Source organism: Electrona antarctica (assembly GCF_951216825.1).
Source record: "Electrona antarctica genome assembly, chromosome: 18".
NCBI lineage: Eukaryota > Metazoa > Chordata > Actinopteri > Myctophiformes > Myctophidae > Electrona > Electrona antarctica.
Genome location: NC_136799.1, coordinates 19,132,556 through 19,144,535, shown reverse-complemented (window position 1 = coordinate 19,144,535; position 11,980 = coordinate 19,132,556).

Here is an 11,980-nt window from a genome sequence, read left to right as displayed (position 1 = left end):
GATGGGAGATTAATCGGCAAACTCATCGGTATCGGCCGATTCTAGTTTTTAGATTAATCGGCATTGGTTCGATTAATCAATCAGACTGATTAATTAATCTGTCCGATTAATCGGTCTGTCTTTACAAATAAACACGCCCAAAGTAACCGCTTGAACAGATCTACAAGCTCACAATATTAAGGTATTGCATTGACTTGGTTAACCTACCAGGATGACTGTATAAATAACATTTTCAGTGTGACTAGTGTGGGGCAATGCATCATCTGTTTCTCATTGTGACAGTCACATGCGATGATCATCAAAACAATATATTTTGTGTCATTAAATAGGCTGTGTAAGCTAGGCTAATGTACTTAGCCAGACTAGACCCACACATTAGTTGAAAATAAGAGGAATTCACCCTAGGCTTAGTTTCTATTTCATTGTGCAACCCTCCCAAAAACACGTTTTCAACAGGAAAAAAAGTATCAGTGTCAACACTTTATCGCCTTTATCTTTGCCTTACCGATCAGGACTAATGAGTCTTGTAAGAGTGCAGTACTAGAAAGCGTCCCCTCCTCAGAGATTTCCTCAATTTCCTTTTTAGATACTGATTAACTCAAACCGTCCCTGACCCTGCTAACCTCCACAACAGAGCTAAATGGACATTTGTATCACTACCGCCTATGTGTCATTTTATACACATTAGTGTGCTAGTTTGCAGACATGTTCTGCTCTGGTTTTGGTGAATATTAAGTAGTTCTGGACATTTTGTGGGGGGCACTGGGGCCAGGCATTAAAAGTAAATTTATTTCTAAAATATTAGCGCAACTTTCGTTCAACTTTGACCCCTCTATCACATGGAACTATTTTTGGGCGTAGTGATATGGACACAAAAAACATAGTTCTGTGTGATAGAGGGGTAAAAAATGAACAAAAGTTGCACTATATGGGAGAAATAGATCAAAAATACAAATTAAATGTGTGGCCCCCTGTGCCCCCCACAAAATGACCGGAACTACTTCATATTTCACCAAAACCAGAGCAGAACTCCCACCACGGGACTCGGGCAATCAATGAATACAGTTGCAACTTGCAACCAGGGCCGGTCCTGAGCAATCTGGCGCCCCAAGCAGGATTCTTCGCGGCGCCCCCCCCCCCCCCCCCCCCCCCCTCCCCTCAAAAAATAAAAGTTTTTTTTTTTTTTTTTTTTTTAACTCTGTCCCAAAAATTGAGGAGACACTGTGGAGGCACTGGGGGGACAGTGGGGACACTGTGGAGGCACTGTGGGTCCATTGGGGAGGCACTGTGGGGACACTGGGGAGGCTCTGTGGAGGCACTGGCGGGACACTGGCACTGGGGAGACACTGGGGAGGCACTGGGGAGGCACTGGGGGGGGCACTGGGGAGGCACTGGGGGGGGCACTGGGGGGACAGAGTTGGGACAGAGTAAAAAAAAAGTTAAAAAATAAAAAATAATGTTTTATTTTATTTTTATTTTTGGCGCCCCTCCCCCATGGCGCTCGAAGCCGTTGCTTCGTCGGCCTGTAGGAAGAACCGGGCCTGCTTGCAACCACTATATTAATGGCAAGTATTTCGTATAGCTTAAGTTAAAAATTTCTGAACTATCCCTTTTAAGCCCTAACCACACCAAAGGGTCAAGACTGTTTTAGCGTTGTCCCTGCGGTGTGATACGTCTTGTTGCACATTGATCCACGTTGACCCTAGGGATTCAACGCATGGAATTCAATGGCCCACACCACACCGAAGGGTCGAGATGGTTTTAGCGTTAACTCCTTGCAACCGTTTTGACCCAAGGGCAAGGAGTTGCATGGTGACCCTTTGGTGTGGTTAGGGCTTTAGACTGAGGTTAGGGTTTGGGATAGTGTAAGTAATCGGTCAGACTAACTGGAGGTCGGAACAATGACATGTTGCCAAATTATCATCTGTGCAGGTTTTGATTGATTGAAATTTGTGTATTTCACAGTATGTAGAATGGGTACATTTCAAAACAAAAGCACAAGTCGATACAAAAAAATGTTTTTACTTTGTGGACGACCATTTTCAATTCATCAGAACATCCAACATGGTTATCCAACCGAAGACTGGCAACGATGAAAAAAAAAAGGTCAAAAGAAAAGTTAATGGCTGTCAATGAACTGCCCCAGTGAATGAAATGAAAGTCCCACAGGGATTTCCCAACAGCGTGGGTGGGGAGTGACTTTGCCGAAAACACAGCCAGACTTACAAAGCTATTCTGTGTTCAAATCGAAGGTCACTGCTTTCCGCTCTGTTTTGCTTCCTTAGTGTCTAGATAACTCCAGTGTCTCCTTAGCCACGAATCTGTGCAAACCATTTACAGCAACAATGTTTGGCCGCAGAGATTAAGCAATGTTTGACATGCAGAGTTCCTTCACCAGCAATGATGATTGCAGACTTAGCACTTTCTTTCTTTAGGATACTCATAGGTTACTAGTACCACAGTAACAACTATTCTTCCTGGTGTCCACAGCTTGCAATGATTGGTCAGGTGCCATATTATCCAGAGAGATATCAGTGCAATCACATCACCATCATATGGTTATGATGTGATAAATAGTATTACATACATTGCAAAACCGAAAATGTAACTGCCATGATTATGATTATAATCGTTTGAAGATGATGAAAAGATGTTACTTTTTCAAATGGCGGATGGATATGTCCCCTCTAGTCTTGACTCCCCAATCCCCACTCCCTCCATGTCTGCCTATGTGTGTTGAAATCAGAATGATAATGTATACTAATGTTTTGATGGGTGTTTTTTTGGTGCGTTATTGACATCAGTGGTCAGGTGGGATTACTGTCCTGGGACCTGTGCTGTGTGACATTCCCTCGTTCCTATTGCGTGCGTTCCTATTAATCCATAGGAAATGCCATTAAAAAAATAAAATGTCCATATGTGTGCCTAGCACAGTGGGAATCATCTGGTTCATTGCAGATGCCCTCCCAAGGCTGACTGGACTCCTTTGTGGTATTCTAAACGTATACAGTAATTGTCACAATGAGAAAGTGACCTTCCCGTTAATCTAGACAGAGGCTCCCTTAACAAGTTAAAATCGCACAAACCCAATTAGGGAATTGATTGCTTGCTTTCATTTGCATCAGGGTCATATTGGGGAAGATAAATGAATGTCTGGTCTTTTGTCCACACTGTCATTTCTATTTGTGGAATATCTATTGCTGAACAATTGGCAGGGAATGGGAACAAGTCTTTGTGTCCCCCTGAAGAACAAGTGAATTCTTCTATGCTCACAATACAGAAATCTGCTGAGGATTTGAAACCAAAGATAATTTATTATTGTCCCTCTACATGGCTACATTGAATTTGTTTCTTTTTTTAGCTCATTTGACAGATCATTTCAGTGTGCTCATTTCAGGGCTTTATTTATACTTCAGTGTGTGACACTGCTGTACAATGAAGTATAAATTAAGCATTAGCCCACATGGCAAGTTCAGACATACTGTGCTACTGCATCTGGCAGTCCTGTTTTTAATGATGTGAATAGTATTTGTTTATCTGTGTGCATACGCACAGTCGCACACAAGGGTAGATATGTGCATCTGTAGGATTTCTCTTGCTTTCTATACAGAGTAGACTCAGTAGAGCATACTGTTTCATAAAAAATAATGCATATAATTGATTAATAATGTCTGTGTAGGCTACACAGTACAATCCTGCGTTAATTTCATCCATTTGTTAAAATGTTCAAATCTAACCAAATGGACCTGTAATTAACACTGATGATTTTACTGTGCATGTATGGGTATTTGTCTTACTGTATGTGCCCGTGTTAATGTGTGTATTTGTAGCATACAAGCACCTGCTTGTAAGGGGAGCACGGTAGGGTGCATTAATTTGCTGCTTGGGTGATGGCAGTAGGCGGAGGAGAATGACATTGACTGTCTTTGTTGTCTTCCCTGATAAATGATGGGTTAAAAGTTGAATCCCATGTCTCTTTCATCTCCCTCAGACTTTCTGCAAGGCACGGTTTTGGAGCGCTGTCACAACACACTGTCTCTGGAGTGTGATAGATTGAGAGATGTATGGAAAGCATGTCATTTACATGATTAGGAGATGGTAAACAAAAGGCCTTGGGGGTTAAGTACAACCTCATGCACAGAACATGATGTAAAGCTGGACATGCTTCAACTTGCAAGAGTATTTATGTGACTATATGTGGCAGAAATATGTGACCGGCTTGGATTGTAATCATTAAAGTCTGTAGTCGGGTTGTATTTCATCTGGCTATCGACCTACATTCCCAGAGGCAACATGTTCAAGGGCACGAAAAATGTTAGAGCTTATAAATCCTCCCATTGTTGCTCTAAGCAGTTTGACTTCCAATAATTGATGCCCGTTTCTACGTGTCACTAATCTTCATTTCCTCTTTATGAAGAATCTCTCACACATTCTTGCAGCCCCTTATCAGCCCTTGTTCCTTCTGGTGTCGTTCATTTTACAAAAAACATACATTAACCTTTGCGGAACTGGGCAAAAAATGTCACCATTAATCTCCAGCTTTATGCTGTCGACAATGATTTACAACAGGAGACACTCGTAATAAAACTATGCCCTCCAGGCAGCACCAACCAAACTGCTCACTTCCTGTAGGAATGGAACCTGCTTCCTTTAAAACTGCTTGTGGCCAATCAATGATGGGATGTGTGGTAGTGAGCTTAACAAAAACGTGCATAATTTATAGCAAAGACTGCTGTATATGATTAAAAGAGGGCATGTTTCACTAGAGTTAGGCAATAAGACTCAAAAGTCTTATAAACCAAATGTCAATATTCTCAATTTTGACATTTTCTCAAAATGTTCTTAATGACAGATTTGATTATTTTCCCTTTTCACTCTTATTGGATACTCTTAAGTATCCATTTTCTATGTTATTATATTGAATATAAAAGAATAAAATGAATCTCCCATTTGAGAATTTGATCGACTACCCATTCATTTCTTTAGAGCAGATTACAGTTACAGTTTCATGTTTCTTCATTACTTATAACCAATTAGCAGCATGCCAAGTGTTGTTTCTGTGTGTACAAATAAGGCAACGCAAATGAGACAGTTTGCATTGTGATGTCTACTGCCCGTTGGAGAGGTACGGCCTGTTTATCTCTGCTTGTTAGGGCAGCAGTATAGCAACCAAGATGATGTCTGAGGATTACAGGCGTCCCTTCTGCTCTCCTTCGCTTTTCCATGTTGGAAAAAAAGAAGGCTGCGTAGGATCCATCCATTTCTGCTGTTGTAATGAACCTCCCAGGGGCCCCACGTACACCACACGAAGAAGCCTTTGTACCAGAGCGATTCATTACCTCGGAAATGTGAGCTTTTGTTCTGTTTTCAGCGCAGCCCCATTAATCTTGGGCTGCCTCCTGGCATGCAGTCCAGGTACAGCTTAGGTAATTACAGTTAATCATCATTCAGACCGTGCACATGGACTGCGGGCTCCCATGAGCAACTCCCATACATACCACGTATGGGCACATCTACTCCTGTAAAGCCACTCTAGCCAAACTCCTTCTAACCAGAGTCCCAGTTGTCCATAATTAAGTTATTTTTTTGTATTAGCAGTATGCCTGGCAACCAAACCCATTTTTTATGAATTGTTTATCGCACGACTTGCCTCCGGTTCTAGCAAATATCCCATGCTGAAACAAATAAACAATCCCAAACCAGCCCTACACCCGACACATCCACACTCAAGCATTTACACTATCCAGATGTCACTGCCTCACTGTCACACAGTTATTGGAGCCTACTGCTCACCTGCTGTATATTATTGTGATTAATGGATGGATTATGCAGAGGATGATTTCCGTGAGCAACAAGCAGAAAGAGGCCATCTGTATCTCAGCATCCCCTTAGCGGAGGGACATGTTGGGGGAGAGAACTTCATCAGCCTTGTGTGGTCCCTATAGTACAGACATAATATCTTGGAAGCTGGTGGATTGTTTCCCCCCCAAGTCTGGAAAAACATTCAAAACATCAAAGAATTTGCACAAAGAATTCTAATAATTGTTTATAATTGACTAAATCAATTTGTCCGATTAACCACTTAAATGCTGTATTTGTATTATACTTGTTGTACAATGGTGGCATGCAAAAATAGCAAGCCTGTAATATTTACAGTACAGACCTTTTCAGAGAGCTATGAAGGCAATTAAAAAGTGTATAAAATGATTGTTCATTAATCATAATCGAGGCAGTCATATCGCCCAGCCCTAGGTGATAAGATCACAAGCCTGATCCCTGTGACAGTGATGTCAATTAACAGTGGTGTCCTATTGAAATCCTATTGGACAAACACTGGAGCTCTCTGCCAGGCCGAAGGCATGGGGAGACTGTTGCTATTACGTCTAACGATTATGTCCAAAAATCATGCAAATGGTTACACAGCATCTCTACTCATGTGATCAATATGGATTTTTCCGATAATGTTGCATGCACATTCCCACTAGGCCCAGGAAAAAAATACCAACCTCATGGTAGCGCTATAAGAGGTCGATTCACGTTTTTACCTATAACGGCAACTGCACCGATCTGCATGAAACTTTGCACGCATGCTCCCTAGAGGCCAAGGAAAAACCTCTGCCCTGCATTTTTCACATCATTTTCACATCCGACATTTGCGAAACACATTTTTTATATTGGTCCTAGAGATTTTTTCCAAAAACATCACGCACATCGATACAGTATCTCTATAGTCATGTGATCAAGTCGGATCTGCCCGATATTTCATATTCTATCCTAATTGGCTTCCAAAGTCGGTTTTCAACAAAATGCCTCAAATCATGAACGCAGCGTGCAATTTCTGTGAAAGTTTGCACGCACTCCCACTAGGCAGAGGAAAAAATACCCCCCTTTTCCACATTGGCCTGCTATAGCACCACCAGGAGGTTGATTTTTGAGTGGTGCAACCACTCCTATAGACGGCTATGTGTGTGTGTGTGTGTGTGTCTGTGTCCGAGCACGAAAATAGCGTTTGTTCACCACCAAGTGTCACTGTTGCACAGCCTAACACACAGACACACAAAGGTCAGGGAGGAGGGCTTGTACAGTAAAGTACAGTACAGTACAGCACCACTCAGTCTACTGACTGAGTGGTGACAAACTAGAAACTTTCTAGTTTGTTTTCAATCCCCTCTGGATGAGAGTTTACCTGCTTACCGGTATTTGTTATAGAAATACTGCAATAATGTTATTCAGTATTTTAACCGGGAAGAAATGCTATAGTTGCCACACTTTCACAGAACAGCAACCACAGGGGAAACCTGTAAGTGTATTGAGTAACTTTTTAGATTTGAGCAAAGACGTGTTTGCTTGTTCTTTCTTTTTTTCTTTCTTTTCTATTACAACACAGTGCCTTTGGTGCTTTGTACTCAGCAGTTTGAATGAAGATAAAACACTGACGCTCCTGGGCCACAACAACAAATGAGTTACCCATTTTCCTTTTTCCTTCCTCATAAGGATAACAAAACAGCTTAAACAAGTCTTGTATTCTTTTTAGTGAAATAAGATGTGATCATAACAGTAAAAGAATGTTGGGAGATGTTTGGGTCCCGTCTGTTGAGACTGAAAAATGGGCAAGGACACACATGACCTCCTAACATCTGATGTTAGGAAAGAGATGAAAGCCTTCTGAAATTGTCTCCCTCCTGCTGAGTTTGGTGTTGCTGTTGTGGCAGAAATCGTGTCCAAAACCGTTACTTTTCAGGACATGGAAAGAAGAACCAGTGGATTCAATGTAGGCCTATAGTTATTAGTCACAAGCTCAATGCTCACCTTTTCAAAAACCTTTTAAAAAAACTGATCTACAAGCTCAAAGGTGAACGGATCCAGTGGGTGAAAATGTGAAGACCTGACAGTGATGCACATACACTGATTCATGTTCATGTGAGTCATCCCCCCCTTTGACAATGAAAGGAGAATTTATGTCATATGTGTCTGAGCAAATCAGCTAATCGGCTATGTGCATAATTCTCGTTATGACTTGCATAAGCAGAGTGTACAAGTACTGTAATCGGCTGCGTATGTCGGTCGTATGTCGGTGTTGTCCGTCGGCCAATCAGGGATTGGCTGATGACGTAACTAAGGTACGTTTGGTGATCGGCTGGGTATGTATGGGTAAGAATGGTGGTCCCTTATTGGCTATTGATGGTGACATAACTAAGGTACGTTTCAAAGTTGGTAGGTCAATAACGGTTCTAAAGGATTTAGAACAGCAGTTGTAATAGACATTAGTTAGTACCAGTACTTGCGATGATGCGATGATAAGATCGCCCCTCACTTCACACAGGTGTTATATATATTACTGCTCTGCACAGTGTGTTCAAATGGACCAAATGTGCAAAGCCAAATTGAAAATGTGAAATAAGTGAAACATGAGTGTATCCCCAATATAAAAACCAACTTTGAAAAAAGGATCATGTTTAGTTTTGAGACTTTAATGGTACTACTTTTGTTGCTAGGCTTTCTAAACCCAAGCCATGGCTGTTGACCTTTAAAGCACACAAAAAAGTAGTTAGTGCTGTTTGCCTTTTGTAAGGCTGAATGGGCGGAATCCATTGAAAGGCACACTGTTATCAGCAGGTCCTCTCAGCTCTACATTCTATGCCTTGTACTTCCCTGTCCTTCACATTGACAGAGCCACAAGACACCTGTCCCTTTGTGTGACACTTTCCACCCGCACCACTTTTGAAAATCTCTGAGGGTTTCTTACCCAGTCATCTGCTACATTTTGATGTTGAATAAAAAAAAACAAGACCAGATGAGAGACAGTGAGAGAGAGGAGAGAGAGAAAGAGAGAAGGGAACGGAGAGGAACCAATCTAGCCTTTCCAGTCCAGTGAAAGGCATTCTTTGTTGAGTGCTCCTGAGAAACACCCCCCTCCCCTCCACTACCATCCACCCACTGCCCTCTCTCCCTCTTCCTCCTCCTTGTCCTCCCTGAAGCCCGGATGGATTTTTCATTAAATGCTATCAGAAATGTGACTGGTCCTATTCATGGGCAGATGGAGGGCCGGCTGAGCGGCTGCCTTGGAGAGCAAGAGACCGTGCCTTCACTGGAGAATGGCAGGAATCTGGGGCCTCTGCGCTGTGTGGATAGACAGGAGAGAGAGGCTGAGGTCTCTAGGGAACACAGAGTGAAAGCTTCACTGGTGATTATGTTATTTCTCACATCAAACTATTCTGCTGGAGATGTAGGTGTTCATCCTCTATGCCAGTGGTTTTCAAACGTTTTGTCCCCAAAGCACACCAGAAGTCACAATCGTCACAATCTAGGCACGCCTGTATTCTTTATAGAAAGATACGATCAACAAGCTGTGAGAGCTTGTTGATCGTACATTAAACAAAATCACTTTCTGTAAAATCTTTATAGTATAATATAGTACTATAGTATTGTAACAATGCGGTTGTCACAAAATCCCAAGGAACACCTGTACTTGTCTCACAGCACACCAGTGTGCCTCTGCAGACCATTTGGGAACCATTGTAAGTATGATCTGGCTGCTGTAGTCATCCCCATCTCCTATTTCACGTATTCAAGTCTAGAGTTTAATAGCTTCTTCAAAATTCCCAGTAGCCATGACCCGTATCATTAAATAATTCTCCTTCTTATTTCTTATAAAACTTACAACATCCAAGGTATGGCGGAGATCGTCTTTGTGTGTTATAGGGCGATTGATTGAACTGTCCAATCTTTTATTTCCATCCATACAGAATATTCCTCCTGAGCTAATCTCAGCTAGGATCCTCTTTAAATAATATACTGGCTTTCCAACACCAATATAATAAAAATAATAAAACACGATCTCAGAACAGGCCAACTGATTTGGTGGTGCCAGAGATGTCATATGTATCGCCCTACTTTGTATAATCCCTCCCTCTGGCCTATTCAGTTCCAAATTTTCATTTCCTCTTTGTTTAATATCATATGGACTGAAATACAAGGATAACCAAAAATACAAACTGGCTAAATAGTGACTCCAGCCACATCAGGACATTGTGGTACTGCAGCTAAAAGTGGTGATTTAGGCTCAAACCATTAGAAATATGTTTGAAGGACATAAACTATGATATTAAAGTCCAGCCTCATACTGGGGTTTTAACCCAATCTTGTTTCTTCTCTTCTTGCAATATACACAACTACAGGTAGGTGTAGAAGCTCTATCTTTGCGCAATACACTTTCCTAAGATTGTTCTCAAATATGTTTTTAAATGCTAGTGCTCCATAATACCCCTTTGTCCCCCATATTCTAAAAATCACACCCGTGTGAACTGAGTGGTGTAAGGTTTTATATAGCATGATCAGCTGTGGTCTGACGTAATGTCTGACGTAATGAAATAAGGTAAGGTATTATGTAGCCTGATCAGCTCTGATCTGACGTAATGAAATCACACCCGGATGTGATTTCACAACTGGCTTTTTCTGTGCAGAGAAAATGACCATGGTTGCTACGGTCATCCAGTTCACCCGGGTGTGATTTAATTACGTCAGAAATTATTTTGAACATAGCAACCATGCTCATTTTTTTCTGCACACAAAAGCCAGTTGTAGGAGTGGTTTACACCACTCAAAAATGGTTATGGGACTAAAGGACACCAAGACAAAAACATATTCTGCCGCTCTTTCCCTGAACAAATATAAGGCCACCAAATGTATTCGTTGTTTCCACAAGGCGAGATAAACATCTCTGTTCGTATTGTTAGAGAGCAATCGATTATGGACAAGGTTGAGCAAACAATGGGGGGGCAGTTGGCTGGAAGAAAAATACAAACAACGATTTCCGCAACACCAATTTAATCCACTGGTGTTAATACGTTACACAAAGTGGACAAAGGCAAAGAGGTTGGCACACACAAAAAAAACTCTAGAGATTAAGCGAAAAAAAGAGAATCCTTTGTCTCGAGGCCCTTTATCTCCTTTTGAAGTTTGTGAGACCTGCCAGCCGTCCTCAGCCTCGCCTTAGCTAGCCTCCACGTCCCATGGAAACCCGCTACTTCCCCTTTCATCTACCCGTCATCTTAGGGGGCAATTAATGCCATTCAGTTCTGGTCCTGGACTGCCCACCACACACACAGGTTGGAATAAGGCTCATTTAATCGAAGCAGACTCGACAACAGTCTAGTGCCATTTGGTGGTCGGTGACATCTCATGGTCTAACAGAAATGCCTGTGTTCTTTTCATTATCATTGCATTTTCTTTTTTCTCTGCTTGATATCTGTTTACGTGGCAGGAGGGGCAGTGTGTGAAAAAAACAACAGCCAGGCACTTGCTTAATGAATATTTCACTGCCTTCACACAATAAGCCTCCCATCATAGCCCTTGTGAATTGCAGGGCTGCTCAGAGCAGTAATTTCACCGTGCTGCAATAACTCAGCGCTCACTTGTACTTTATAAACCAGCGTGTGAGGTGCAGCCCGGGGTTTATCACTGACCTTTTCCCTCTGCCGTGGTTACTTCATACTCTGGGGAATCCCACTGTTTCTTCTCGACTGCTATAATACAGTGCCCTGCCTGGGCCCAGCGCCTGCGAATAGACAGAGGGGGAATAAAAGCCACCATTTGCATTACGTAATTTCATGCATTATTCAAGACTTTGGGGCGAATCATTTCACCTAGACAACTCCTCTGAGGGCAGCGACGAGATAACTGTTAGTGACAGGACCTGGCTCATGAAATGCAGAGTGACTTAAACACCCAATCTGCAGATATTACCCCCTGACTGACTGATTTGAAATACACAAGTATAGCTTCTACCTCCAGTCCTCCACACACAGCACACAGACACACTCGTACAAAGTATACGCATTCAATTGATATTTTCATCTTTATGCTGAGAAGGGAAAGAATGGGGGGTGATAGGCCCTATCAGAGAGAAAGTCACCTTTCTATACCCGTTTTATTACAGCTCATTGTTGCAACTACGATTTTGATGACAGTGGGGAATGAT